The 24,427-nt window shown below is 36.4% G+C and overlaps 6 non-coding genes across 6 annotated transcripts; all 6 read right to left on the minus strand.

Moving 5' to 3' along the window:
- Positions 1-6,693: 6,693 nt before the first annotated feature.
- TRNAL-AAG (transfer RNA leucine (anticodon AAG)) lies at positions 6,694-6,775 on the minus strand. The gene has a single exon. It is a non-coding gene; the product is annotated as a tRNA-Leu (tRNA).
- Positions 6,776-8,236: 1,461 nt separating this feature from the next.
- Positions 8,237-8,318, minus strand: TRNAL-AAG (transfer RNA leucine (anticodon AAG)). Its single transcript has one exon. It is a non-coding gene; the product is annotated as a tRNA-Leu (tRNA).
- Positions 8,319-9,383: 1,065 nt separating this feature from the next.
- Positions 9,384-9,466, minus strand: TRNAL-CAG (transfer RNA leucine (anticodon CAG)). The gene has a single exon. It is a non-coding gene; the product is annotated as a tRNA-Leu (tRNA).
- Positions 9,467-9,536: 70 nt separating this feature from the next.
- TRNAL-AAG (transfer RNA leucine (anticodon AAG)) lies at positions 9,537-9,618 on the minus strand. Its single transcript has one exon. It is a non-coding gene; the product is annotated as a tRNA-Leu (tRNA).
- Positions 9,619-10,091: 473 nt separating this feature from the next.
- TRNAL-CAG (transfer RNA leucine (anticodon CAG)) lies at positions 10,092-10,173 on the minus strand. Its single transcript has one exon. It is a non-coding gene; the product is annotated as a tRNA-Leu (tRNA).
- Positions 10,174-10,329: 156 nt separating this feature from the next.
- On the minus strand, positions 10,330-10,411 carry TRNAL-AAG (transfer RNA leucine (anticodon AAG)). The gene has a single exon. It is a non-coding gene; the product is annotated as a tRNA-Leu (tRNA).
- Between the last annotated feature and the right edge of the window lie 14,016 nt (positions 10,412-24,427).

Here is a 24,427-nt window from a genome sequence, read left to right on the forward strand (position 1 = left end):
CATCTGAAAACAAAACACTCGAAAATAAATATACAAGAAAACCATATTTCTCAATCAATATATTACGCGTCTAATTATTCGAGAATACGTTGGATTAATTAACTCCATTCACACTTTTCCCGTAAGTACACTATCACCAAATAGGTTCTTTGTTTCAGTCAAATTGAGTATAAACAAAAATTGAATAACGTCCTCTCCCATAAGACAAATTCACGCATTACCTTTAGATGTTGAAATGTCGTTGAACTCTTGAAAATAGATCTCGCAAACCGTTGAATGTCACTTATTCCGTGGCTGACGCGATATTCCGTGGTAATTAAAACTTCCAAAAATTAAATATTTCTAAAGAGTTTTTCTACCATATGGTTTAAAATTAATCGCGTAGCTAGAAAACATATTTCTCAATCACTTTACTACGTGTCTAATTATTCGAGAATACACTGGATTAATTAACTCCATTCACACTTTCCCGTAAGTACACTATCACCAAATAGGTTCTTTGTTTCAGTCAAATTGAGTATAAACAAAAATTGAATAACGTCCTCTCCCATAAAACAAATTCACGTATAACCTTTTTTGATGTTGAAATGTCGTTGAACTCTCGAAAATAGATTCCGCAAACCGTTGAATGTCACTTATTCCGTGGCTGACGCGATATTCCGTGGTAATTAAAACTTCCAAAAATTAAATATTTCTAAAGAGTTTTTTCTACCATATGGTTTAAAATTAATCGCGTAGTATGGAACTTCTAGAAATTTCTCGTAATCTAGACTTTCTCCCTTATCTACGAATAACAAAAGTCAAAATTCGCTCGGAGTAAAATAATAATATCTACGCGTTTATCAGTTCGACGAGACTCTAATCTCTTCCAAACAAGACGAACAAGACCATATTAAATGCCACAGCGCGATTCGAATTCGTGCAAACTGCGTATAGGATTTGTCTTATCTTATCGTCTTTCCCTGGCTTTCGAGGAGCTTCGGAATCAAACAAGATGAGCCGGACATATTACAAACCCCGAAAAGTTTCGAAAATTTCCTATCTATCCTCCCCCTTTGAGCAGTACTAAAAAACAATATGGTCACACCCAGAATCATCACCATGGTGGGATCGACAGTAGGCCCATTCTACACCTACTTAGGAGAGAAGAAAATTAAGCTAAATTTTGACAGTCTTTGAACAAATCGCGTACGGTTGGATATAAGAGATGGGGAAAGTTGGGTACAGGGTGATAGAAGAAACATGAGGCATGGATGAGGGATTTACCCTATGGAATATTACCATGGGTGTATATTTTCGTCTCGATTTCTCTGAATCGGCTCTCTTGGACGGCAAGGAGAGGACAAAGTTTCACGGTTAAAAAAAAGAGAGAAAGAGGGAGAGTTCTAGTTTCGTTACTATGAGAGAAGCTCGAGGTTTTGAATTTCTTAAATTGTTTATGCGTGCCTTTCACCCATACGAGACAGTTATCTGCCGCGGTGTGTTTTTAAATTAAGAAATAAAAATTGTAGTATGGGAGAGAAGAAAATGAAATGTTTTTGGCGTGATGCAAAATTAAGTTTTGACGGTCTTCGTACAAAACGCGTACGGTGGGGTATAAGATTTAGGGAAAGTTGGATATACTTATATGGATGAGGGATATACCCTATGGAATATTACGATAGGTATGCCCCCTATAAAATGGATACAATTTCGACTCAATTTCTCTGAATCGTCTCTCTTGGTCGGTATGGAGAAGACGTAAGTTTCAAGGTTATAAAAAAGAGAGCTCTAGTTTCGTTACGATGAGAGAACACAAGGTTTGGAATTTCATTAATTGTCAATGCGTGCGTTACACCTATACGTGACAGTTGTCTGCGGTGAAGTGTTTTTGTAATTAAGAGAGGTAAATCGGCTTATTGGAGAGAAGAAATTTTTCGGCGTGATGTAAAATCAAGTTACAGTATGACCGTCTTTGAACAAATCGCGTACGGTGGGGTATAAGAGATCAGCAAAGTTTGTATACGTATATGGTGATAGAACGAACATAGTTCGTGGATGAGGGATATGCCCTGTGTATTATATCGAGGGGTACATACACCCTTTAGAATATAACCTGGATGGATATATTAAGTTATAATTTTCAAGGAAAATATGCAGTATATCTACAAGTTTTATGTTTTTAATAACGAAAAAAATAATAATGAGGGTTACTACCCTTTTAATTTCATTCTGAACTTGTATCTGGTTTTGTACACATTCTGGAAAGCGACAAAAAATGTACGCGATTACCGTATTAAATTTTTCTGTGGTATTCGTTGCCAATGGGCCCTATAAAATGAAGTTTGGAAGGAATCTCCTGCATAGTTGAAGTGATTTTTATGAGAGCCAAGAACGAATTTGTCGTTAAAGAAGTACGGGAGAAATTCGTGTTTACACTTTTTTGGTCACCTTTCCCCCACAACAAGCTAAACGTGAAAGACAAGGCTTTAATTTCCTCGATCTCCAGACAGAACAAAGCCATAGAGTTAGCTAGATTGGGAGTATAATTTTGTGTCAATTTCTCTGAATCGGCTCTCTTGCTCGGCAAGGTTAGGACGTAAGTTTCATTTTCTCCCAAGCCTCGAGAGGAAGCGAAAATCGTTTAAGGTTATTCTTATTTTTTACGGAGTCCATCACCACAAGATATCCAATAAGGCCTACAACTATTTCGCGTACTTTCTTCAACTATGTCTGACATCGATTGTCTAAACGTGTAAGGCTTTTATCCGTATAATATGGTTGAAAACATTGTCAAATACTAAATTAGATTAAAAGGTACGGTTGGATGACATTTTCATTAAAAATTGCTGTTGAATAACTAATTTCAATAAGACGTTCTGCTTTTTGAACAAACTGTGGTTGAAACTGTTGTAAAACTATTAAAATGTGTTTTTAAAAAGTAAAACTATTAAAATGTGTTTTTAAAAAGTAAAACTATAAAAATGTGTTTTTAAAAAGTAAAACTATTAAAATGTGTTTTCAAAGATACCCTATGGGAAAGTTAACATTGAGTATGAAAATTAGACGGTCTCGAATGTTCCGAAGCGGCTGTTTTGTGCACCTTGGACGGCGCGGAGAGTAAGTTTCACGGTAAAATGAGAAAAGAGCGGGACGGGTTAGTAATAACATTGGTTGTATAATTTCGTCTCGATTTCTCTGAATTGGCTCTCTAGGACGGCAAGGAGAGAACGTAAATTTAACGGTTAAAACAAGATGGCCCAAGGGCTGGGCCTTAATAGTAATTTTACACGGCTCACGTGACCCCCCCCGTATAGTTGATCTCCAATAAATCGTACAACTAAAAACATTTCTGAAACACAATCGTGTATGCCCTTAATTTCTAATAACGTCACATTTCAAATAATATTAATGAAACTAAATTGTGCACCCCACTAAAGTATAACTTTTAAAAACCATACGAATCAAATAATGTATCTAAAACAAAATCCTGGATCCCCTAAATCAGAAATCACTATGACCGTAAACTGTCCCCTCTATTTTACGAAACCTAACCTAACCATCCAGCATAAATTGTTTATGCATGCGTTTCTCCCGTACGAGACATTTGTCTGTGGCGGTGTGATTTTTTTTTTTAAATTAAGGATGGTAAATCGAAGTATAGTAAAGAAGAAAAAGAATTTTTTGACTCAGAAACTGTTGCAAAATGATTAAAATGAGTTTTTAAAAAGTAAAACTATTAAAATGTGTTGTTAATTAAGTAAAAATTGGATAATTGTTGATAAATTACTATAAAAAATTGTTGAAAATTTCGTTAAATGACAAAAATGTGAATGAAAATATCATTGAATGCCTTAAATATGATAGAAAATGATGTGAAGTGACTGAGAAGCGGTTTGGAGTGTTGTTATATGAATAAAAGGTAATTTAAAGTGTCGTTAAATGACTAATAAAATAAGAATGGAAATGTCGTTAAATGACGAAAAAAGAATAAAACTGTCGTTAAATGACTATAATATTGAAGAAAACGATGTTGAATGACTAAAATGCGGCTTGAAGCGTAGTTAAATTACTGAAAAGTAGTTGAAAATGTTGATTAATGACTAAGAAATGGTTTAAAGTGTTGATAAATGACAAAAAAGTGGTTCAAAGCTTCGATAAATGACTATAAAATGAAAGAAAATTACATTAACGGACCGAAAAGCTGTCTATAGTGGCGATAAATGACTAAAAAATACTAGGAAGAGTTGTTAAATGAGTAAAACATGGTTCAAAGTGTTGTTAAGTTAATAAAATGGTGTTGAAAGTGTTTATGAATGTCTAGAAAAGTGGTTGAAAGAGTCGTTAAATGATTAAAATATGAATGAAAATGTCGTTAAATGACTATAATATAAAAGAGAACGATGTTAAGAGTGAAAAGAGGTTTGAAATGTAGTAAAATTACTAAAAAGTTGTTGAAAATGTTGATAAATGACAAAAACGTTGTTGAAAGTGTTGATCAATGACTAAAAAGTGGTTCAAACTTCGTTAAATGGCTATAATGTGATCGAAAATTATGTTAATGGAACGAAAAGTTGTTCGTTGTGTTGTCAAATGACCAAAAAGTGCAAGGAAGTGTCTTTAAATGACGTTTAATGTTTAGAAAGAAAACGATGGTAAATGACAGAAAAGCGGTTTAAAGCGTAGTTAAAATACTGAAAAGCAGTTGAAAATGTTGATTAATGACTAAAAAGTGGTTCAAAGTGTTGATAAATGACTAAAAAGTGGTTCAAAGTGTTGATAAATGACTAAAAAGTGGTTGAAAGCTTCGTTAAATGACTATAATACGATAGACAATTATGTTAAAGGACCGAAAAGCTGTTTGAAGTGCTGTCAAATGACAAAAAATGCTAGAAAGTGTTGTTAAATTACTAAAAACTGGTTCAAAGTGTTGTTAAATTTCGGAAAACTGGTTGAAAGTGTTACTAAATATATGATTAAGATGAGATACGCCAGCATGTACGTGATTGGTTGAATTTATCATATTATAGAGAGTCCTTATAAAATACTTCGTAGATCCCAAGATAAGGCTTACACAATTCTTCAAGCTGTCCAGAATACTTCTAAATGGCGATAATCAATTTAATCTGTTTTAAAGTTAATTCTTTCCCACGTGGTACCATGAACTTAAGTTCTGCCCTATAAATTTTTGACTTAAGCCTTGCCTGCACTCTCTATAAATTATCACCGTTCTACGTACCTTATCGTAAATAATTAAAACCGTTCAAATCGATTTAACCAGCTTTGATCAAATTTTTTCTATAGGGAGTGAAAATGTCTCTTTTTGGTGGGCATCGTCCACCGAAACATCACTAATTTAAAAGGTGTATGTGTCCCAATGCTTTTGAAGTCGACGGAGATGGACGGCTGTTATATATGCATAAGTCTAACTTTAAAGATAAGAAATAAACGTGTGCATATATATGTCCATCACCACACGATATCATACCCAATAGGGCCTCTAATTATTTATTGGATTTTCTATAAATATGTCTGGCCTCCAATGTCTAACCATTAAAGATTTCTATCAAAATAATATGGTTGAAACGTTGTAAAATACTAAATTTCATAAATAAAACGGTTAGACGAGAAATGTTTCATTGAAAATTGCTCTTAAATAACTAATTTCAATATGGAGTTCTGCTTTTTCAATACAATTTGGTTGAAAGTATTGTTAAATGAATAAAAAGTGCATAATTTCATTAAAAAGAACGGTTAGACGAAAAATGTTCCATTGAAAATTGCTGTTAAATAACTAATTTCAATAGGAAGATCTGCTTTTTCAATAAAATATGGTTGAAAGTGTTGTTACATGAGTCAAAATTAGTTGCAAGTGTTAGTAAATGACTAAAAAGTGGTTTACAGTTTTGATAAATGAGAAAAAAATGGTTAAAATGACTTTAAAGCGGTTGAAAGTTTCGTCAAATGACTACAACAAGGTTGAAAATAGTGTTAAATAACCAACAAAGTGGTTGAAAGTGTGGTTAAATGAGCAAAAGATGTTTGAAAGTGTTGTGGAATGAAAAATATGCTAGCAGTAGTTGGTCCTGTAACGTAACAGATGTGGATTACCTAAAAACAACCATTTGATTTCAATCGTGATTGAATACTATAATAACCTAAAATTTGGTATATCAAGACGTTTCGAGGATGCTTTTAGACAATTATAGTCAAAACCCATTGGCAAAAATTCTCTTTTATCAGTATCATTTCTATCTTACGGTTCAATTTCAGAATATCTATTATCCACTTTCGAACAGAAGTGCAATGCAAATTTAGCCACCGTCTTCGCGTAGTTTGAATAGAGTGTGATATGCCAATGCCATTCGATGAAAGTGTCAAGGGACCAAACCTCGATTTTTGTTTTCATCGCGCGTGTTTTATTAGGCGGCCCCCTAGTCCTGAATTGACTGGTGCCTTAAACCAGCGCCTTAGACAACTCGGCCACTCTACCTGAACACTCACGTCAACTCAGGCAAATAAGAAAAAGAGTCATAATATCAATCTTAGAAAATAAATCCCGCTGTTATAGGTGGGATTCGAACCCACGCCCCCGAAGAGGCTGGTGCCTAAACCAGCGCCTTAGACCAATCGGCCAATCTACCTGAAAACACAAACCAACTGAAACTAATAAGCAAAAGCTTGATATTATCGATCATAGAAAATACATCAGACTGATAGAGGTGGGACTCGAACCCACAACCCCGAAGAGACTGGTGCCTTAAACCAGCGCCTTAGACCACTCGGCCACTCTACCTGAACACTCGCGTCAACTCAGACAAATAAGCAAACGCTTCATAATATCAATCTTAGAAAATACAAACGGCTGTTAAAGGTGGGATTCGAACCCACGCCCCCGAAGAGACTAACAAAAAAAAAAGCTTGATATTATTGATCATAGAAAATCTATCAGGCTGATAGAGGTGGGATTCGAAACCACGCCCCCGAAGAGACTGGTGCCTTAAACAGCGCCTTAGAAAACTCGGCCACACTACCTGAAGACACGAATCAACTCAGACTAATAAGCAAAAGCTTGATATTATTAATCATAGAAAATACATCGCTCTGATAGAGGTGGGATTAGAACCCACGCCCCCGAAAAGCCTGGTACCTGAAACCAGCGCCTTAGACCACTCAGCCACTCAACATGAACACTCACGTCAACTCAGACAAATAAGGAAAAGCTTCATAATATCAATCTTAGAAAATACATCCGGCTGTTAAAGGTGGGGTTCGAACTCACGCCCTCGAAGAGACTGGTGCCTTAAACAGCGCCTTAGATCACTCGGCCACACTACCTGAAGACACGAATCAACTCAGACTAATAAGCAAAAGCTTGATATTATTAATCATAGAAAATACATCACTCTGATAGAGGTGGGATTAGAACCCACGCCCCCGAAAAGCCTGGTACCTGAAACCAGCGCCTTAGACCACTCAGCCACTCAACATGAACACTCACGTCAACTCAGGCAAATAAGAAAAAGAGTCATAATATCAATCTTAGAAAATAAATCCCGCTCTTATAGGTGGGATTCCAACCCACGCCCCCGAAGAGACTGGTGCCTAAAGAAAAAGCTTGATATTATTGATCATAGAAAATACATCAGGCTTATAGTGGTGGGATTCGAACCCACGCCTCGAAGAGACTGTTGCCTTAAACCAGCGCCTTAGACCACTTGGCCACTCTACCTGAATACACAAACCAACTCAAACTAATAAGCAAAAGCTTGATATTATTGATCATAGAAAATACATAAGGCTGATAGAGGTGGAATTCGAACCCACGCCCCCGAAGAGACTGATGCCTTATACAAGCGCCTTAGACCACTCGGCCACTCTACCTGAACACTTGAGTAAACTCAGACAAATAATAAAAAGCTTCATTATATCAATCTTAGAAAACACATCAGGCTGATATAAGTGGGGTTCGAACCCACGCCTCCGAAGAGACTGGTGCCTAAACTAGCGCCTTAGACCAATCGGCCACACTACCCGAAGACACGAATCAACTCAGACTAATAAGCAAAGGCTTGAAATTATTAATCATAGAAAATACATCACTCTGATAGAGGTGGGATTAGAACCCACGCTCCCGAAACGCCTGTTACCTGAAACCAGCGCCTTAGACCACTCGGCCACTCCACCTGAACACTCACGTCAACTCAGACAAATAAGCAAAAGCTTCATAATATCAATCTTAGAAAATACATCCGGCAGTTAAAGGTGGGATTCGAACCCACGCCCCCGAAGAGACTGGTGCCTTAAACCAGCGCCTTAGACCACTCGGCCACTCTACCTGAAGACACAAACCAACTCAAACTAATAAGCAAAAGCTTGATATTATTGATCATATAAAATATATCAGGCTGATAGAGGTGGGATTAGAACCCACACCCCCGAAAAGCCTGGTACCTGAAACCAGCGCCTTAGACCACTCGGCAACTCTACCTGAACACTCACGTCAACTCAGACCAGTAAGGAAAAGCTTCATAATATCAATCTTAGAAAATACATCCGGCTGTTAAAGGTGGGATTCGAACCCACGCCCCCGAAGAGACAAATAAGAAAAAGCTTGATATTATCAATCTTAGAAATACATCAGTCTGATAGAGGTAGAATTCAAAACCACGCCCCCGAAGAGACTGGTACCTGAAACCAGCGCCTTAGACCACTCGGCCACTCTACCTGAACCCTCACGTCAACTCAGACAAATAAGCAAAAGCTTCATAATATCAATCTTAGAAAATACATCCGGCTGTTAAAGGTGGGATTCGAACCCACGCCCCCGAAGAGACTGGTGCCTTAAACAGCGCCTTAGATCACTCGGCCACACTACCTGAAGACACGAATCAACTCAGACTAATAAGCAAAAGCTTGATATTATTAATCATAGAAAATACATCACTCTGATAGAGGTGGGATTAGAACCCACGCCCCCGAAAAGCCTGGTACCTGAAACGAAAGCCTTAGACCACTCGGCCACTCTACCTGAACCCACACGACAACTCAGACAAATAAGAAAAAGCTTCATAATATCAATCTTAGAAAATACATCCGGCTGTTAAAGGTGTGATTCGAACCCACGCCCCCGAAGAGACTGGTGCCTTAAACAGCGCCTTAGATCACTCGGCCACACTACCTGAAGACACGAATCAACTCAGACTAATAAGCAAAAGCTTGATATTATTAATCATAGAAAATACATCACTCTGATAGAGGTGGGATTAGAACCAACGCCCCCGAAAAGCCAGGTACCTGAAACCAGCGCCTTAGACCACTCGGCCACTCTTCCTGAACACTCACGTCAACTCAGACAAATAAGGAAAAGCTTCATAATATCAATCTTAGAAAATACATCCGGCTGTTAAAGGTGGGATTCGAACCCACGCCCCCGAAAGAGACTGGTACCTGAAACCAGCGCCTTAGACCACTCGGCCACTCTACCTGAAGACACAAACCAACTAAAACTAATAAGCAAAAGCTTGATATTATTGATCATAGAAAATCTATCAGGCTGATAGAAGTGGGATTCGAACCCACGCCCCCGCAGAGACTGGTGCCTTAATTCAGCGCCTTAGACCACTCGGCCACTCTACCTGAACACTCACGTCAAATCAGACAAATAAGAAAAAGCGTCATAATATCAATCTTAGAAAATACATCCAGCTGTTAAAGGTGGGATTCGAACCTACACCCCCGAAGAGACTGGTGCCTAAACCAGCGCCTTAGACCTTTCGGCCACTCTACCTGAAGACACGAGTCAACTCAGACTAATAAGCAAAAACTTGATATTATTAATCATAGAAAATACATCACTCTGATAGAGGTTTGATTCGAACCCATGCCCCCGAAGAGACTGGTACCAACTCAAACTAATAAGAAAAGCTTGATATTATTGATCATAGAAAATACATCAGGCTGATAGAGATGGGATTCAAACGCACGCCCCCGAAGAGACTGGTGCCTTAAACCAGGGCCTTAGACCAATCGGCCACACTACCTGAAGACACGAATCAACTTAGACTAATAAGCAAAAGCTTCATATTGTCAATCTCAGAAATACATCAGTCTGCTAGAGGTGGGATTCGAACCCACGCCCCCGAATAGACTGGTACCTGAAACCAGCGCCTTAGACCACTCGGCCACTCTACCTGAACACTCACATAAAGTCAGACAAATAAGGAAAAGCTTCATAATATCAATCTTAGAAAATATATCCGGCTGTTAAAGGTGGGATTCGAACCCACGCCCTAGAAGAGACTAATAAGAAAAAGATTGATATTATTGATTATAGAAAATACATGAGGCTGATAGAGATGGGATTCGAACCCACGCCCCCGAAGAGACTGGTGCCTTAAACCAGCGCCTTAGACCACTCGGCCACTCTACCTGAAGACAAAAACCAACTCAAACTAATAAGTAAAAGCTTGATATTATTGATCATAGAAAATACATCAGGCTGATACAGGTGGGATTCGAACCCACGCCCCCGAAGAGACTGGTACCAACTCAAACTAATAAGAAAAAGCTTGATATTACTGATCATAGAAAATACATCAGGCTGATAGAGATGGGATTCAAACCCACGCCCCCGAAGAGACTGGTGCCTTAAACTAGTAGGCCAGGACAGATAGGCCAAAAAAGGGCTTGACCTAGAACATTTGAACATAAAGATGAAAATTGGTACATGTGTTGTTTTTGACCCAACAAAAAATATACTAAAAGTCCCCTGCTGTAGAGCGCGAGCTTTCGCCGCCATCTTGGAAAATGGCCGTCGGGAATTACAGCTACAAAGTATTCCACGTTCTTCTTCAAAAATTATGAAAATTGGTACACATTATGTTTGGAGCCATATGAACATCACAGTAAAAGTTTACCGCTCTGTGTTTGACAGTTTGGTCGCCATATTAGAAAATGGCCGCCGTGAATGCTAGGTACAGTATATTTCACCATATTGTTGGATAATTATGAAAATTGATAGGTATTATAATCAGAGCTGTGTGAACCTCATAGTAAAATATTGAAGCCATTAATCAGATAGTTTGGCCTCCATGTTGGAAAATGGCCGCCATCAATGCCATTTAGATACAGTATATGGTTCAAAAATTATGAAAATTGGTAATTATTATGTTGAAGACCGTCTAAATATCATACTTGAATATGGAAGACGTGCTACTGATAGTTTGGGCACCATCTTCGAAATTGGCTGCTCTAAGTGCCAAATATATTACCGATATATAAATTTTTTCGATAATTTTTATTGAGTAGATGATTTTCATGAACGTATAAAAGGCTATTAAAATCAATATATTCGAGTCCATATTATCGATCCATCTTCAAAAATGGTCCCTGAAATATTACAATCCTAAAATCTGGAAAAAAAGGAAAGCCATATTACTCGGATTTTGGTTAGGAAAAGCCATTTTATATGGGGTATAAACATTCTAGTGTCGTTAAGGATTAGATTTAAGACACGTTTTTAACATTTCGTTCGTATTTCTCTTCATTCTGAAATTTTTTTATTGCGGCTAATACCTTGACAATGACCACACATGGCCCAGCAAGCTAATACAGATCGTCTACATTCACAGTTCTTTATACAAGATGTTCTGCAGACTGCAGGTACAAATAATGAGTGGAATAAGATCACCTGATGCCGGAAGGAGAATGGTGTGAATGGGTCTTCGACTTTCACGATCACGAACCAATCCCCACTGTTCGGGATTAAATCGTTTCCTAGCTATTGTTGGACTTGAAGATACGCTCAGAAAGAATGTAGTTTTGCGGTGTCGGTCGTTGGATGAAGCTTAGCGAGATCAAATGAGAACTTGACAGTATGTGTGGCAACGGTTCCTTAATACGTGTAATATCTACATAGTTGAAGCGTGACGGGTCAATTATCACCCTAATAAAAGCGAAAACAAATCTCTCTTCGGCAGCAGCTATAGCTTCCCTAGATGCAATATGGTCATTAAAAAAGCGCAACAAATTTGTAAGATGTTGATTATCTGTCATTACTTTAAACCACGCCTTATCAAAACCACACCCAGTTACAGCACGTAAATGAAAGAAGTGTTCTCTGAACCTTTTTAACTCATAGGTCTTGTCATGGCGGAGGGGGCCCGAGTTCGGTGTGACGGTTCGGGAATTCCTTGGGTTCGCCCTTGGTTCAGACCATTCCTTGCCCCGTTCCGTGAAGGGTTAGCTCGGCCGCTTCGCCTGCCCAGGTGTTGCCTTGGCTCGCTCCCGCTATTGGCAACCCTCTAGGGGTCGCGGATACACTGTTTGTTTGGATCGTATGGTACTGTTGTGCTTGGAGAGACTTCCTCCGTCCCCTCGAGTCTTCTGCTGCCTTAATCCTTCCCTGTTACCGACCACCTCCTGACTGGGCTCGCCACTGACGGTGTCAAGCTTCTGTCACCTGCTCAAGTGGCGTTTGTCGGTCCCACTGACCGATCCCGTGTGCCATGACGGCGGTTCCGCAGGTTCAATTTGGAATATGATGGGGAGGGGCACTGATAAGGTCCCCAGCTAGGTGTAGCGCCTAATCAAGGGTTCTGACATGCAATTATTAAGAAAAATCTTCAGGATGACGATGAATATGTATGAAATGCTAGAGATTTGTCTAAATTCTAATCTTAAACAACACTAGAATTTATAAACCCTATATTAAATCATACTCTCTAATCAACATATTGAGAATAACAGCTTTGAATAACTTTTCTTTCTTTCAGAATTTAGAGCAATGATTTTCGTGTAGCCATTTTTAAAGGTGGCGTCGATAATTTCAACTTCGAGATATCTATTTTTTTATTACGTTAATGAAAATCATCTATTCAAAATAGGAATTTCAAAAAATATTTATATATTTGAAACATATTTAGCATTTCCAGCAGTCATTTTCGAAGATGGCGCCCAAACTAACAGTAGCACGTCTTCAAAATTCAAGTATGTTTAGACGATCTTCAACATAATTATTACCAATTTTTATAATTTTTGAACCATATGCAGTATCTAAATGACATTGATGGCGGCCATTTTCCAACATGGCGGCCAAACTATCTGATGAATGGCTTCAATATTTTACTATGAGGTTCACACAGCTCTGATCATAATAACTATCAATTTTCATAATTTTCCAACAACATGGTGAAATATACTGTACCTAGCATTAACGGCGGCCATTTTCCAATTTGGCGACCAAACTATTGAACACAGAGCTGTAACATTTGGCCATGATATTCATGTGGCTCCAATCATTATGTGTACCAATTTTCATAATTTTTAAAGAAGAACGTGAAATACATTGTAGCTGGCATTCCCGACGGCCATTTTCCAAGATGGCGGCGAAAGCTCGCGCTCTACAGCAGGGGACTTTTAGTATATTTTTTGTTGGGTCAAAAACAACACATGTACCAATTTTCATCTTTATGTTCAAATGTTCTAGGTCAAACCCTAAAAGTCCTGGGCTATAGGGAGTTAGACCAATCGGCCACTGTGGATATGGTTTTGCAGACATACCCGGCGCTTGCGGACGCTCGACAAGTATTAAATTAAACATTTGTAAAATCAATGCTATAGTATACTAATATTTTCCTCGTAAAGATTTCAATGGAATTCAAGCGGGTCACAAAAGTTTCAATTATTGAAAAACTGGATGAAACGCTAATAAAATACTCCGAAAAAATTTGGGTCATGGCAAAGAAAGAAAGGACCAATTTGAAAGCAGAAATCTTAACTGAATTTAAAAAGGAAGAGAACGCTGAGACCATGCAAAGTAATATTCTGTTTTAAATATTTTGAAAATTATTTCATAATAACAATAATAATAATGCCAAGATAAAGTAATAAAAAATGTTTTAATTATATTTTATCATTTGTTAGGTTTGAAAAGATATCATTCAATCCTGCTAGTTCCAGTCCGGTTTAAAGAAAACCATGAAAAGTTTTTTTTTCCTAAAGGTGACACAAGCAGGTATCCAAAAGTGCCTGTTCTTATTTACTCGGGAAACAAAATTTTATCTGACTCAAATTATGAGTTGTACATCGATAGAATCAAAGTTGCTGAGGCTTCTTCATTTCAAGTTGCAATAACAACGCTCATTGCCAGTTACTGGATTTTTAACATACAATACCCCGCCGAATTGTTTAAAACTCTTTGTTTTATTGAATTGTGTTACTTAGAGTTTACCTTTACAAAGTGTCCAGCGCAGGTCAAAAGACTTATCAAAACATGTCAAAAATAAATGTTGATTTCAATTACTACAAAATTCGTTATTTCAATGAAAAGGCTTAATTATTTTGGATGAAGTGTTTTGGAATAAGTTTAGAAAATCTATTAGTTAAACTAATTTAGTTTAGGAACAAATACAAGATCCTTAATGATCCAGAAATACACCAAATATGTTTTTAAATTAAACCATTAACGGTTTAAATATTTGGCCACCAAAATCATTAAGGGACTAAACCTAAACCACTGAGGTATTGATACAAACCTGAAACGTTCTTAATTTAAACCATTTGCGGTTTAAATCTGAGATTACCAATAACAAAAACGGTCTAAAACTATACCGACTGATGGATGGGAAAAATCCAAATGTTCTTAATTTACGCCATTACGGGTTAAACGATATGTAACCAAAACCCATAAGGGTTTGAAACTAAGCAACTGAGGAATTGATACAAAACAAAAACGTTCTTCATTTAAATCATTCGCGATTTAAATCTTAGGTCACCAAATCCTATAAGGGTCTAAAAGTAAACCACTGATGGATTGATTTGCTGACAAACTTGACCAAACCATGTGGGGATTAAATATAAACCATAATTTTTTACTGTGTAGGAAAGCGAGCTCGCGCACTATTGAAAAGCTTTCAATGAGACTCCAGGTACTTATTGCTAATGTAATTCTGCTATTCAAATTGCAGAATTATGCATTATTGGGAAACTGGACATCAAATTCGAGCAAATTTCCTTCTGAACCAACAAAGTTGCTCGAGATATCTGATTCAAAAAAGAAATATGGAATTTTCGAAGACGTCCTTCCACTATATCAGCGTCATGTTTGTAATGTTCGCGGCTTTGACCATGCTGTCCATCTTGGCCTTGATCTGTGAAATCTGGTACGGTTCGAAGAAATCAAGTTTGGAGTGGGCTCTCAGAGATATGGAACTGGATACGTGTTCCGGTTAAGTCATGAAATTGCCTTTTCTGTAACTATATTTTCCTCAAGTTTATTTTCTCCACATAAGTTCAAGTCTATACTTTTCAAAGAATGGAGTGTTGTCTCAAAGTTTCCATTCCTTTATTGACTCCCTTGATTATGCGTGCTACTAGCCTACTACACTTGCCATTTTTATTTTTTGCAGCAAGAAGCTTTATATATAGTTCATTCTCCCTTTGAGCAACTATAAAATAGTGCTCCCACCTACATCTAACATTTTCTGTTGTACATTTGGATTTCCTAAATTTTATTAAGTTTAACTTTCCTCACAAAAATAATCAAATTTATTTTTTGAATATAACGTTCAGAATTAAACTTTTTGACAAAAGTTAAAATACGAGGTGGGTCTCCAGCAAACGAGCAAACGTTTTTAGGAATTCCCCGGTCTCTTTTTTTTCCAATATGGAATTTTCGCACATCAAATCTGATACTGGCTTTTCAGAAATGCTTTTAGGCTTAACGACCTTCATTTGATAAGTTTGGTATTATTTGCGCTAAAAACTGACACATTATGGGAGCGTTGGTAATGTTTTAACAAGAATAAAAAGAGTTTTAATAATTCATGTTTACATTCAAAACAATTCATGGTTAAGAATAATATTACCATAACACCGTCCAAGTTTCTATTTTCGATTTACAACACAATTTTTTCAAAAACTGGTAACGTGTTTAAAACAAACCACGTTACATTTTTGGATGTATACCGTAAATATTCCCTTAAGTGGAACAATAAATATTGTTTAAAATTTTTAGTTTTGCATGTCACAATGATATAAAATGTTTTTGCTATTGACGCAGAAGTTCAAACCAACTCAAATAGTGCACTTTTGACATTACGCTACTTTAAGGCTAGAAATGTATAGTACAACGATGTTGCAGCGATTAAACCTTTTATGGGACTATGTGACACCTAATGTCTGTTTTACACTTAGAGGTTCGAAAACCTTCCAAATTTAATTGTAAACTAATAATCATGAACCTAATTACATCCAATGTTTCCTTACTTTCTCTGTGAACCAATTTGAAGATGGTTTGGAGTTTAGTTTCTACTCTTTAGGATATTTTCAACTGGGATAAGGGTAGTCTTAAGTACACAGGTTAGCTTTTGCAACACCAAATAAAATAATATATTTATATATATATAATACTATCCCAAAAATACCGAAACCACCCTTTTCGAGTAAGAATAGTAAGAGACTTTGCAGACAGTAGTTATTAGAGCGTTTTAAAGTCTGAGCCAAGACTGTCGAAATCGCTACTTATAATGAGTGAAGGGATTTCAAAACTAACTAGACAAGCCAGTTCTGAACTGATTCGCATGTTATTGCAAATATAGCTTAACAGAATTGTCACCATAATCAATAAACATTGGGCTTCGTGTTTTTCCCACTACCTAAAAAGTGTCTCAAAGCAAAAATTAGTCAAAGACCATATTCCCTTAGTTCCCGCTTGTATCGTATCAGTCAACAGAAATAGAAACTTGTAAACATATCAATATTTTAACGGAACTTCATGATTAAAATATCCAGTTATTGTTCACGTAAGAACTTACTAAGCTTGTGTCTTAAGCGTAAATTTGAACTTGTTGAAATTCCACTTGGTAAATCTGCACGTAACGTAACGTGTATTTGTTAATTTTAGGTGACACTACACTTTAAAAACATTATGGTACCTAAATAGTGTTGTAGTTTTGTAGAATTTATTCTGCACTATTTGTACACCTTGACCGGGTGTTGAAATGGTATGAAAATAGTGCGATATATTATTAAAACCATTAGCTATAATGAATGGTGTAAAAAGGATTCAATAAATATCATTCGATAAAAGGTGCTCAATGCATTAAAATAACACCGTCGATTATATCATTAAATGGTGTTAAATAAAATGAAAATGGAGCTAATTTTTTAAAAACCATTTGCTTACATAAATGATGTAAAAAAAGGCTAAAAAAACTCCGTTTGTTAAAAGGTACGCAAATGATACCTAAATTTAATAAAAAAAAACACCTTTGAGCACCACAATAAAAAGTTTTAAACTTATTTGAAAGGATCATATGCCTGATTAACAGGAATATTTATAGTCGTGTTCAGTGGGACTTCAATATCTGTCCTTTTGTGTATGTACACGTTGAAGGCTTTCCGAATAAATACGACTATGTAAGTTAATGGTGTTGAAATAAATCTCTCTTAGTAACATTTAATGGAGTCATATTGCTGTTAATAAAGAGCATGTTTTTGCTTCTTAAAATACCACTTTAAACCCTTTCTTTGTTTTACACAACGAACGTGAGGTTAAATATCGAAACAAATATATAACACCTATTTCACTTTATTTGGTTTAGTAACGTGACATACGTCGCGTAATTTTGCCTACTTTTAATAACATTAAACCAAGTAATAATATAAGAAGTTTAACAGATTGCCTGTAAAAGATAATAAAAAGCACTATAAATGCCAAATATTTATTTTATAATTGTAAATAATATTTGTGAATGGCGTGATTTAGTCCTAAAAATGGTGTTATAGTACACCATAAATGGCGTAGTTTTTGGCACCGAAAAGGAAAGCATATACGGTGTTGGAATGCACCATTATTTTTAGAGTGTATCAACAGTAACAGTACATTGATAAGAAGCATCCATCATATACCGGTAATTTAAGCGGTAGAGGGGATATCGTTACATATTTCCAGTACGGATGCACGTGGTTAACTATAACTATTAAGAATTGAACACCAATTACAGATAACCAACAATTCGTAACAAATTTTATTTTCAAATTGTTTATTTGTTTTTTAAATTTGAGCGATTATGGGAACTGTTTAGGATTTTGAATCTAAAGCTATCTTTGCAAAGAAGCGGATAAGGCGAGGGAAGCTAAAAGCTGAAAGAGGTCTTGAAAGGATGCTTATTTTGAAGGAAACCAGTTTTCAGATTACGAACCCACTTTCATCTTCGCACCAGACCTTTCGCAAATGAGATGTTTGAAGAATCTGATTTAATGTTTAATTAAAAACAAGAAATCGGTCGAAGTAAAATGCCGAAGTTTAACAAGGAAGTTTAATTACTATTGTTATTTTAATAGAAATTATTGCTGCTATAGAAAAAGTAAAATAAACCAATAACTTTTTAGACGCAAAAAGGTGCGTAAGTGGGTAGATCCGATATGGTCAAACCGAAAGAAGGAATTAGATTGGTTTTATCTATGAAGAACTTCACTATAGTATTAAATGTAATACCTCAACATGAAATGGTCAGCTCGCACCAAAACTAGGTTTCTCTTTTTCTTCCTTTTTACCGCTATCCTTATTGGTAAGTGAAGTTTACGTGGGTAGCGGCTGAAGCTGCTAAATCAAAATGAAATTAATCTTTGAGCTTGGTTTAAAAAGACCTGCTTTAGTCGTCTGCTTTTAAATCACCTTTATCACACCAAACTGATGTTGCTATCCAGCTTTTATTTTCAGCTTAAGGTCTCTTATTTGCGCTACTTTGCGAAGGTAGCTTGAGAGTTTATTGGGATTGTTAAAATTTTTAATCTGGGCGATTTTTGGAATTGTTTAGAATTTTAAATCTGAGCCATTGGAATTGTTTAACTTTTAATCTAAATATTGATGCCATTAAAAATGTCGAAAGTATTGTTTTGTTTTTGCTTGTTTAACTTAAGGCAAACAATTTCCGCGGAGATCGTCATGGTATTCACCCTAGACGGAAAAAGATGGAGTCGAACATCCCCTCCCTTAAAGTTGTGGTGAGAACACACCAAGGATAATGAATGCTCTTGTTAACTTAGACTCGACAGAACGGTGCGAAAAAAGCGAGCACGGGACAAAACGAGTAACTTGCCAACACTGCTTGCTAATAGGAAAATTTCTCCTCGTATTGAGGTGAATTTCATGACGAACGCCTCTGGAAAAGACGATGATTCGTTTAACAGCGGATGTGTTTTCTTGGCTTTGTACATTGTTTATTCTGGTTTTTTAGTAAGAGTTAGAACAAACACTTGTTTCATGCAACTTGTATTTTGCAATTGAATAAATCTTAAATGTGCATGTTTGTCAAAATGTGTCGTTATTTATACATATACAAAGAACAACAAGAAAAATGTTCACTAGATTAAAATATGCCACACCGGCCAAACTAACCGACAAGTAGAAATGAAATTAGCCTTTGTAAATTTCAGCCATTCCCGAGAAATTGACTTTACCAGCTCATTACACCCTCATTGGGGAGTACGATTGTTGGGTTCATGTAGGGATGTAAACAGAACGTAACTTACTGACCGTTACAGTTTTACCAAATTTGAAAATGCCTTCTAACAGTACCCTAGAAGCACGAGTCTCCTGGTTAAAAGCCAGTTAAATGCCGAACAGTTAATTTACTAACGCATCGGCTGTGACATGCCTATTTCGAGAATTCTCCAACCCAAGTTTTCTTACTTGAAGTTTAAGTTAGTTGTACGAATAATTTCTAAACATTGGGCACAATGGGGTTTTCAATACGAGCTGCGAACTGTTATGTTAAAAAGTTCTCTACACCGTTACTTTTCCAACTCTTGTCCACTTGTCGCTAAACCTTTAGAAAACTTTCCAAAATACAAGAAAGTGTTCAATTGTTCGATATTGTGAGTTTGTGACATAGGAAAAGCATTACAAGACCAACAGCCATTGCAATTAAAAAGCTAACTGTTTTGTTTCACTTGGTTTATACGCGCCGAGGATTGAGAGGTAAACAAACACGTGAAGAAGAAAAGTGTGGCTTTTTTCAGTAAATTTTGTTTATTCGTGATGTCATATCAAGAAGGGAGTATTTTTATATCATATGTTACACACGGCAAGAGCCTAAACTATGGATGCACCGATATTTGAGGTTTCCCGATAGGCAGAAATTATCGGTATTGGTTTGTGTTTCCATCGCAATCGTTCCGGATCAATCATCGACCATTCCTAGTTGCAACCGTTAATTTTTGGAGTTTGGCATAGTGAAAATCCAAATTAGCACAAAGAGTTCTAAATTTGGATGCTAAGTGATGGAAGGGTCCAAAAATGCTACCTTTTGTCCAAAATTGGATTCCTTCGATTCTTGGTGCTATAACTATCCAAATTTGGATGGAGAGTAATGCAAGGGTCTAAAAATGGTAGGTCTAATCTGAAAATTGATTCTTTCGATTTTTGGGACTAAAACTGTCCTTACTAGCTCAACATAGACGGTCTAGACCCTAACAAAGAAGGGTTATTGTAATATGAAAAGTGTAAAGGTGAAACAGGGGGCGTGAAATACCATTTGAGGACTCTTTTGCCTCCCTACTTTGACCGCACCTGTTTCAAGACCGTGCTTTTTGTTTTTTCACTGAACAGTAAGCACAATAATTAATATTAATTGTATTTATTAAATTATTTAAGAAAAATTAGGGAAAACAAAAATATTACCTCTCTGAGTCAAGAGGAGGACTGCCTACATAATTATTTACCTAGATATGCAATTATTGCACTTTATTAAAAAGCAATAGCAGAAGTGAACACAAAGACAGACACGTTAGGCAGTGGCACAGAGCCTCTCAGTGGCATTCTTTACCCGGAGAAATAAAAATCCACTTGTCTTTACAGAGAGCCACACTTGAAACTGCATTTGATCATTTATCCCAAATCGTCTTATGTTATTCGTTTTTATTAACTATCGATTTCAATACTCGTCTTATATTAACTTTGGAAAGGTTCATGATTTTTAATACAACTGCCTTCTCTAATTAGAGATGGCAGTGGTAATACTGTGGAGTGAAATCTTAATTACTCGCTTTATATAAACTATGAAATGTATACAGTGTATCGACTTCATACGCGATCTCCCTTACCTGTCCTTTATTAACTTTGACTGGAGAGGTTTCAGTTACATGAGGTTTTCCACAAGTTTTTTATGTAATTTATTTGATATTAAATATTTCTATCGAGAGTTACTTGCCATACTTCTAGTTATATCGTTTTAAGAAACGTTTTACCTAACGTCATTTGAACCTAGTTATTCTTGACGTTTGACGCACAGAGTATGTCTCTTTCGCTATTGTCTGAAAGACCATAAGGTGGTGTTGTTAGAAAGATCGGTGATGAGAGACAATATAATAGAGGCAAGAACAAATGTGTCTTTAGTCTAAAGTAGAATGCAATTGTCCAGATTTCCGTGAATTGTCAATGTGGTCCGGAAAAAAGAGTAATTTTGCTCAGATTGGGAAAAGGTTTAAGCGGTATACTGGGGTGTAACAACGTACAGACAGACACACAGATAGACACCTTGATAACAGAACCTCTCTGTGATGAACGTCACTTGAACATATAGCTGCAATATTGGCTTTATATCAGAACAATGTTGTTTCATATCTTCCAATATCAGTTAGATATCAGTCCGATACACTGTTAGAAAAAAAGGTGTTTCATGGGTGTTCGGAAATACCTTGAGGTGTTTATACACTCTTTTTGGAGTGTTTTTTAAATGAAATGGGGTTTTCTTCGTAAAAAGGTGCTAGTTGACTCTTTTAAGGTATTTTTTAAGGAAATTGTGATTCACTGGTACGTAGACACACCTTTAGGTGTTAATTGACCCTTATTCAATTGTTTTTTAAACGGAAATAGTGTTTTTAATATAAATCTGTTCGAATGGTGCGAATAAACACCTTTGGGCTTTACTTTACACATTTTAAGCTGATATGGTGTCTTTTTAAGTGAAAGGTTATTGATATGAGCTTAGAGGGAAATAATCTACTAATTCTACCTGCACAGTTAAGCGTCCTAAAAATAACCCAAAGATTTTAAAAATCTAAATTATTTAACATTTCTTAGGACTAGCTTATTCTAATATTTGAAGGAATTTATACTTATTTTAATTTTATAATCATTGGAAAATAATTCTCGAAGAGTTCAATATGCTGGAATGTCTTGGAATTAGAGTAATTCATAAAGTTATCACTTGAATTTCCCCTTGACACAGGTTTTCATCTCTCCGAGTGACGATGACGTCACGGAGAGGTATTACCCTGGACGTATCTGTGCGTCTAAGATGAAACAAAGCTTTATAGCTACACAACTACTAAAAGAATCGTAATGCCGAAAAATATTTAAAATATTTCCTTTTAATATTCTGCAAAAAGAAAATTTTATCCTTTTGGAAGAGATCTTATCATCCTACTCGCTTTATATTAACTTTGATATGCGTGTTGTGTCTCGATTCAGATGCAATCTTCATTACTCGTTCAATATAAACTCTCTTTTTTGTCATTCCAAAGAAAGAAGTTTATCTTAAACAGAAATCTTAAATAATTAAATAAATATAAGTGATATGAATTATTTTAATTGTCAGTATTTTACGTTAATTATAATTAGGTAGGTTTCAGAAATTTAATTCCTAAAATAATTTTAAACATAGCTATCTATAAAGTTATACTTCTAGGAAACACCTATATCAGAACTTTTGTAAATTTTGGGTATATAAGGTGATTGATTCACACTAAGAGATAAGAAATGCGCAATTGCGTGAACCTTTGGTGGAAGCTCTGCCATTAGGAGGCTAGACGTTTCTCATGTCTCACGTGTGGCGTATGTGGTGTACAGTCGCGATCAAAAGTTTCCGGCCGTATTCATTCGGTCGCCATTTTTTTTTCTATAATAGCTAGAGCGACGAGTAAGACGTTTTTGGATAGGCTAACCCTTAAAAACCCGATGCCTTCGAAATTAATAGAAAATCTTGAAAGGAGCAGGAGCGAATGTGTAAATTATCGCAAAATGACGTCACGAAATATTTCTTCGAATTTGTTGTGGTTGGTCTCATTTTATGCATAACGTTACCTAGAAACCAAATCTGTTTTCAAAATTAAAATCGGATTTGAACTTCCAAGGTTATTAAGAAAATAGTAACGCAAAAAAACACTTTTTCATTGATTATAATTAAATTAGAGTCAACCCGACTATGCTGTAAGCTATAGCTGGGAAAAACAAGATGGGCCACACCGTATTTGAATCTAGCTTCACCCTAGAACGTTAACTTATACAATTGTAATGGAAATGTTCACTAGTTGTCTGAATCGCGGATATTTGTTAAGACTTGTGAAGGTGGAAGGGTAGACTAATGGAAGAAGTCTGGAAACTTGAATTTCGTTTCCGTGGCGCTTATTCACGTTTTCGACATTAAAGTCTCAAAGAGTCATGTTGGTAGGTGATTCGCAAATTTGAGAATCATCCAAGCTTTGGATGACTGAAGGAGAATTGAGTGCTTACCGATTCATGATCGACATTGTTTCATAATGGCTGGTCGGGGTTTCTAGACAGCCGGGCAGAATCTGAATGATTTTGTTTGGGTGACTAGTGTTCAATAACAGTGATAGAACTGGTCAGGGCGAATGTTTTTAGAATGGTGTAATTGACGAAGGACCTTTAATGTCGGGGTTGGGCAGGGAATGTGGAGTTTGGCTGATATTGATCCTCAGCATGACAAAATATGCACACGACAAGGTTGAAACCTCATTGCCAGCTTTTTTTGCCAGGGAAAACTACAAGGTAGGACACGAGTGACACGTGATATTATTTAAGCAGACAGTGTCTGTTGCATTTGGACAACAGCCATTTGTTTTTGGAGCGCCTAGAATGTTGTATACCCGCGCGTTCAAGTTTACTTGCCATATCAACAAGAAAAGTCGAAAGCACTCACTCACTGTGTTTGTAACGCGTAAGAGAATTTAGAAATAAGAGAGAAGCAACGGTTTTAGGTTTTTACCGGCTTTACGTGTTTTTCTCTTCGCATTGAGTTCTGATTTTAATTTTTTTGCCTTAGACAATATAAGGAAGGAATAGCAGATAGACCAATTTTTTAAAGGTTTACTGTTAATTTCAACCTCTCACGGCTTATACAACTCTGCTGCTGGAAAACGACTCTTATACTACTTAAGAAACTGTGTTTCGCGTTTTTACCAGTGGGTAGCTGTCCGAATCGTGCAGGGCGGCTGAGCCGCTCTCAAACAAATTACCATGAAAGCTAATAGGCCTATTTCATGTTTTTATATTTTGACTTTTCAGAAACAGTACGAATCCGTTTGAAAGAGTATAGTGTTGAATCGCCTCTAGATGGGGGAGATTTCAATTTTCGAAGCCCGATTTTTCCTCGTTAATCTTTACTATTTGCCTTCTAAATTTTAAAATGTTAGGCAA

The sequence above is a fragment of the Phalangium opilio genome, unplaced genomic scaffold (assembly GCF_054372755.1).
Source record: "Phalangium opilio isolate 3A_F unplaced genomic scaffold, DU_Popi_V2 ptg000073l_1, whole genome shotgun sequence".
NCBI classification, from domain to species: domain Eukaryota; kingdom Metazoa; phylum Arthropoda; class Arachnida; order Opiliones; family Phalangiidae; genus Phalangium; species Phalangium opilio.